Genomic DNA, 6116 nt, shown 5'->3' on the forward strand with positions numbered 1-6116 from the left:
GGTTGATAATGTTATATTTCATCTCACTGTATATACAGAACTTAGAGCCTGATGTCAGCTACTTTGGCATTGTGTTGCTTTTAAGATGGATAAGGGGTGGTACTCAAGGTTGCTCATACCAGCACCCTGTGAGTAACGAGGGTGCAGGTATCTCTGCAGTGCAGTGAGAGGCACTGCAATTCTGTGGCTTCACTTGGGAAACCCAAGCAATCAGGAAGATGCAGTGGAGTCACTGTTGACCCTAAAGAACAAGTGGATCCATTCTTCCAAATTCTCATTGAATAAAAGAGCTAGACATAGCCATACCTAGCTGTGCCCAGCCAACACCCTCCCTGAGCTTCTGGTCAGAAACGTAACTCCACTTATGTTTCTTTCTGGGTCCTTGTACCATGAGCAAGCACATCTTGCTTATTCACAACCTCAGGTCCCCCAGCACCTGTGTGGAGCAGAGGGTGCAGGCCCATCCACCACTCACATGCTTTCCCCAAGTCAGAGCAGAGATGTGCTGTGCCTTTGGTCTCGTCTTGTATGCAACTTGTCATATGTATGTGGTCAAGACAGCGCATCAAGGAAGTCCTTTTCCTTGAACTGCCTCATGTCCAGGTGTGGTTGCAAGTATAGCCATGTTATTTCCGTTAGACAAAAATTTATTGTATTATTAAGTATTAAATGAGTATTAAGTGAGTATTAAGGGCTTCTGAGGTGGCTCTGTGGTAAAGAATCCACCTGCCAATGCAGGAGACACAGGAAATGAGGGTTCAATCCCTGGGTCAGGAAGATCCCTTAGAGGAGGAAAATCTGTTTTCTTCCCAGGAAAATCCCATGGACAGAGGAGCCCAGTGGGTTATAGTCCATGGTATTGCAAAGAGTTGGACACGACTGAGCACGCAAGAGAGTTTTAAAAGGGTTATTCTTCTGTTTGCCGACAAATTCACCAGCCTCAGTGTTTGTTAAAGTGAGTGATAACTGACCATAGAAGTGAGGACTGGGGTGAACAGACAGACCTCAAGTTTCAGGAATTTATCATGAAATGAAGGGGAAAAATAGTACTGCAACTGTGACAGAAGGCAATGGGAAATTGCAACTGGCTGCCCATAAAGTCACACGCACCTGAAAGTGATTATTTCTGAAAAGCTTAAGAGCCCATTGGAATAAGTATTTTACCATCTCTGAATGAGGCTGCATGAAGGCTGTGCCTCTTTCCAGCAAGGAAAGATGTTTGTCTGCATCTCTGTGTTGTGATAGGTATAGAGTCTAGCTTATAAGTGCTTCACAGGAACAATTAATGTCAAATTACTGAAACAATAGTGCATTTTCCATAAGCCCCTTCCACCTCCTATGCTCCATCTGCTAAATGTGCTCGAGGCCTTGTATGGTGCAGCATTTAGAATGTTCCAACCGTCTGAGGACAAAGTGACCTTCCCCCAGGTTGGAGAACGTTGTGCTATGACCCAATGAGGACATTCCCTTCAGATCCAAAAGTCAAGGACACTTTCTCCTCTGGATGCGCTCATGATGTCTGCTGACCAGCTTGGCTTCCACTCCTGTGCATCCCTGCACATAGAATGGCCCGTCAACAATTGAATGATTCCAATATTCATATGGTCCTGTACAATAAGGAACTCCTGTAACTGCCTCTGAAAGTCAGCCTTATTCATTACCATTGTTATATAATATATTGCTGTCAAACCGAGATACTTACAGTTTCCAACGATGAATTCTCCTTCCCTTGTCCACACTCACCCAACTCCCCATCTCCTTGTTTACCTTCTAAAGTCCTCTGTGTTATTTCAGGCTGAGTTCATGTGTCCTTTGCCTGCAAAGCCTTCCTGGTTGCCCCAGGTGTAAGAAAGCACTTCTTCACTCACATTCTTTGTTTTAAAATTTGTGCTATAACATAATTTTCACATTATATAGTCAAAGATTACATATTCAATGTGGACAACATTTTAAAGTTGAAACATAAAGAAAATAAAGATTATTTATATTTGTATCTTTATTCCCCAAAGACAATTTCATCTGAGTAGAGCATTTTGCTGTTTCCACTTACAGTTATTTTCACACACATATACACACCAGCCTCCCTGGTGGCTCAGACAGTAGAGAATCTGCCTGTAATGCAGGAGACCCAGGTTCAATCCCTGGGCAGGGAAGATCCCTTGGAGACGATCCACTCCAGTATTCCTGCTGGTGGCCTACAGTCCATGGGGTCGCAGAGTCGGACGTGACTGAGAGACGAGTAACACTTTATATACATATAATCTCATACTTTCTGTTTCACCTTACTGTTTGTGTTTGGGTATTGTTTTAGAGGGTAGATATATAGTACCAATAATGTAGTGTACTTATCATTTTTATGATTATTTAATGTACAAACAGTGCAATGTATCCCATACTAGACTGGTCTCCCCATAGACCAGGATTCTTTTTATTCCTATGGTGCTGAGCACAGAGCTATACTGAGTACAGTTATGTGTATGTTTGTTGAAAACCAGAATAAAGTAATATACTTCCCTGAACACCTAGAGAAAATCTCAATAAACATTACCCGATAACAATTAAAGAGCTGTCATAAAAAATTTATTTCTTTTATTCAATGAACTACTCTTATTAGTTAATTGTAGTGAAATGTTCAGGTTTTGAATCTTGTAAAGTCATGGGGAACCAATAAGCTAAGGCAGGCAATAGTCAGTTGATTCTGGATATCCAGTAGATTCACAGACTCCCACTCTTACCTTCTTAACGGAAGTGGGAAAGGTATAGGAGATGTAGGGAGTATGTTCTGGAAACTCTGTTCCTAGTCCAGCTCTTCATGTCCCTAATAGGGGTGCATGTTCCACCTCCAGACCTTCCATCATTCCTGGGAAATATGTGGTTTTTAGATGAGAAGCTAAAGAGTATGACTAGCTCAGTGCTCACATTTTTAAAGTACCTACCTGACTTTAGGACTGCCCTCTTCCTGTGCCATAGAAAGCCATTCTTTACCCTGGCCCTAAAGGAAATACCCATATCTTGCTTTGTAACTGAAGCTAGTGTGGTTGCTGAGTGCTTATTCAGAAAATATCTTCATGGGAGTGGAATGATTGTTCAAGGGCTGAGCTGCCCAGTTCAATTTTTCAGATGACTCACATGGTGAGAGCTGCACTGACCTGAGGGAGCCAGCAGGCTGGATGCAGGGCTGGTAGGTGAGGCCCTGCCCTGGCATTGGGGTGGATATGTGAATCTGTGCTGTCACATCCCTTCTTAGGAGCTACAGAAAGCAAAAAGAAAAAAAGTGGCCCTTAGAGCCACTCTAAGCCTTTTTTAGGAAGTAATGGGGTTGTTCAGAGCCTGGCAATGGAAATTGAAAAGGACTACAGTCTGTAAAGATGCTGATGGTGTGTTTTATTGTCCTTGCTGTGATCATGTTTGTTTGTTTTGAAAATAATACTTTTTTTTGTTTGTTTTTACTAATTCAAAGCAAAGTGCAGGGGAAAAAAGAGTAATTCTGAGTTATTAGGAGAAAATGTGTGTTTATTGTGGGTAATAGGTATGTCTCATTATTTTATAGTGATATATAAATATACTATTTTTCATTCTAGAAGTGCTAAGCAGAGTTCAAGATAAACAAGTGGGGAGTTCTCAGTTATTTGGGAGACACACTCTGGTAATGATGATTTGGGGGCAAATTAAAAGAGATCTAAATGAATGTCAGCTCCAGGGACTGGGCTGCTGTTTTGGTCTGAGTAGCTCTGCAAAGGCTGACATATGCTGCAGGAAATCACTGCTGCATCTGCCCAGGTGAGTCAGTGCCTGTTAAGGAATAGTCCATCTTCCTTCAGGAAAGGAAGGTAAGAGGAAGTCTTCAGGATAAGAGTGTTCTCTCCTTGGAGACATTGTAGGCAGGATGTTGTGTTTCAAGAAAACTAATTCACAAAATGAAGCTTTCTGTTTTCATTCAGCTTCCTGATTTTTGTTGTTCAGTCTCTCAGTCATGTCCGACTCTTTGCGACCCCATGGACTGCAGCACACCAGGCTTCCCTTTCCTTCACCATCTCCTAGAGCTTGCTCAAATTCATGTCCATTGACTCTGTGATGCCATCCAACTGTCTCATCCTCTTCGTCCACTTCTCCTCCTGTGTTCGATCTTTCCCAGCATTAAGGTCTTTTCCAATGAGTCGGTAATTCACATCAGGTGGCCAAAGTATTGGAGCTTTAGCTTCAGCATCAGTCCTTCCAATGAATGTTCAGAGTTGATTTTCTTTAGGACTGACTGGTTTGATCTCCTTGCTTAGTTTCCTAATAGTAAGAGAAATTTATAATATTCCAAATACAAAGAGAAGAGCCCCTCTCTGCAAGACATTGTACATTTTGCTGTAAAGTATGTCTCGACTGAAAATCATTTTCATTGGTCTCCTGTGAGACCACAGAGCCCAGAATGCTGGTTTGGCCTTTGTCCATCTACATTATTTGAGAAAACCTCTTCCACTTTTCTGTTTCCGTTCCCTCATGTCTGAGATAAAGGTTTTTCTCTTTCTGCCTCTTAGGGATGCTGTCAGGTAGGGAGTAAAGGAATTGAGGAGGTTCTGAGGCTAAGACTTAAGACCCTTCAAGGTTGCCAGGGGAGAGCTACTTTGGCTAGGAGACAGGGCCATAGCTTTAATCCTACCTCTGCAGCCTCTTCTAACACAGGAGGGATGACACAGCCTGTAGTAGGTTTTGTTGTTATACAGGTTGTCCTCTGGGTGTGTTTACCCCACGTTATATTCTTCATCACTGGGACCTCAACCCCTGGGAAGAGTTTAACAACTGCTTGTTGAATAATCGAATGACTGGCTGGATGAAATGCTCTTTTCTGGACTTCAAGTGCAGTGCCCTGTGAGCCTGGACATTGAATAAATGCATGGTTGATGATAAACTGTTACACTGCAACCCGCTTTGCATACAGAATTCAAGCCTGCTATTGTCTGCTTTGGCATTTTGTCACCTTTAAGATGAATGAGGGGTGGTACTCAGAATACACCATCATCCTATTGGCATCAAGGGTGCAGATACCTATGTAGTGAAAAGCAGTGGCATTCTGTGGCTTCAGTTGGCCAGTGAAAAGCCTGGTTACCGGTCTTTTTTCTACTTCTTCTAGTTTAAGGCTTGGGCTTCACAATGAAGAACTCTGTTGAAAAGCCAGCAGCTAGGACAGTCACATTTAATAAGTCCTGTTGAAATCTGTTAGGATTCTGCCTCATAATGACCCTGTTCATGTGATGACAAAGGAGCCCTCTTAGGTAAGAGCTAATGACTCTGAGCAAATGAGTTAAATACTGGGTAAGCAGCACAGTTGGAGGAGAGATGGGAAAGTCTGACGCCTAGTGGTCATCAGGGAGGGCCTGGAACTAACTACACATGATTCAAGGAGGAAAATGTCTAAACGCATCTCTTAAACCTAGATCTTGATGAGACTTAATGAGAACCATTTCTACCTTAAAAACAGATTTTGGTTTTTGGTTTGCTTTAAAGATACCAGATCTGAGATCCTGCCTGCATCCTGACTCTGGTGTACATGGTGAGGTTGGTTAAAATTGTGGTGGAAGGGACTGGTTACCATAAAAATATAGACCCAATTAAAAAAAAAAAAAATCTAGAGCTTATAGCACTGGAGTGGCAGGATGGCTCCATGTCAAGTTGCACACACCAGCCTCCAATTCAAGGAAGGGCTGAAGAGAGAAGCCCTCTAATCCAGAGGTTACACACCTTCCTTCTTCAATTTGCCTATAATAGACTTAGATGAAGTGATTTCAGTAGGTATCGCCAGCTCTGAAACATCTCAAGTTTTTAACAGATGGATATATAAGTGCTTCCCTGGTAGCTCAGTGGTAAAGAATTTGCCTGCCAATGCAGGAGACGTGGGTTTGATCCCTGAGTCAAGAGAAGGAAATGGCACCCCACTCCAGGAATCTTGCCTGGAAAATCCCATGGAAAGAGGAGCCTGGCGGGCTACAGTCCATGGGGTCGCAAGAGTTGAACATGACTGAGACTGAACAACAACGACACATGTAAGTACATCAGTGAGTGATTGAATCATCTTCAGCAAGCCATTGCTTCTCTCTATGCCATTGTCTATGAAAAGGGAAAAGTAATTC

The 6116-nt window shown here is 42.6% G+C and overlaps 1 non-coding gene across 1 annotated transcript; it reads left to right on the forward strand.

Moving 5' to 3' along the window:
- Window positions 1-2081: 2081 nt before the first annotated feature.
- TRNAY-GUA (transfer RNA tyrosine (anticodon GUA)) lies at window positions 2082-2153 on the forward strand. Its single transcript has one exon. It is a non-coding gene; the product is annotated as a tRNA-Tyr (tRNA).
- The last annotated feature ends 3963 nt before the right edge of the window (window positions 2154-6116 follow it).

Source organism: Bos mutus, chromosome 10 (assembly GCF_027580195.1).
Source record: "Bos mutus isolate GX-2022 chromosome 10, NWIPB_WYAK_1.1, whole genome shotgun sequence".
NCBI lineage: Eukaryota > Metazoa > Chordata > Mammalia > Artiodactyla > Bovidae > Bos > Bos mutus.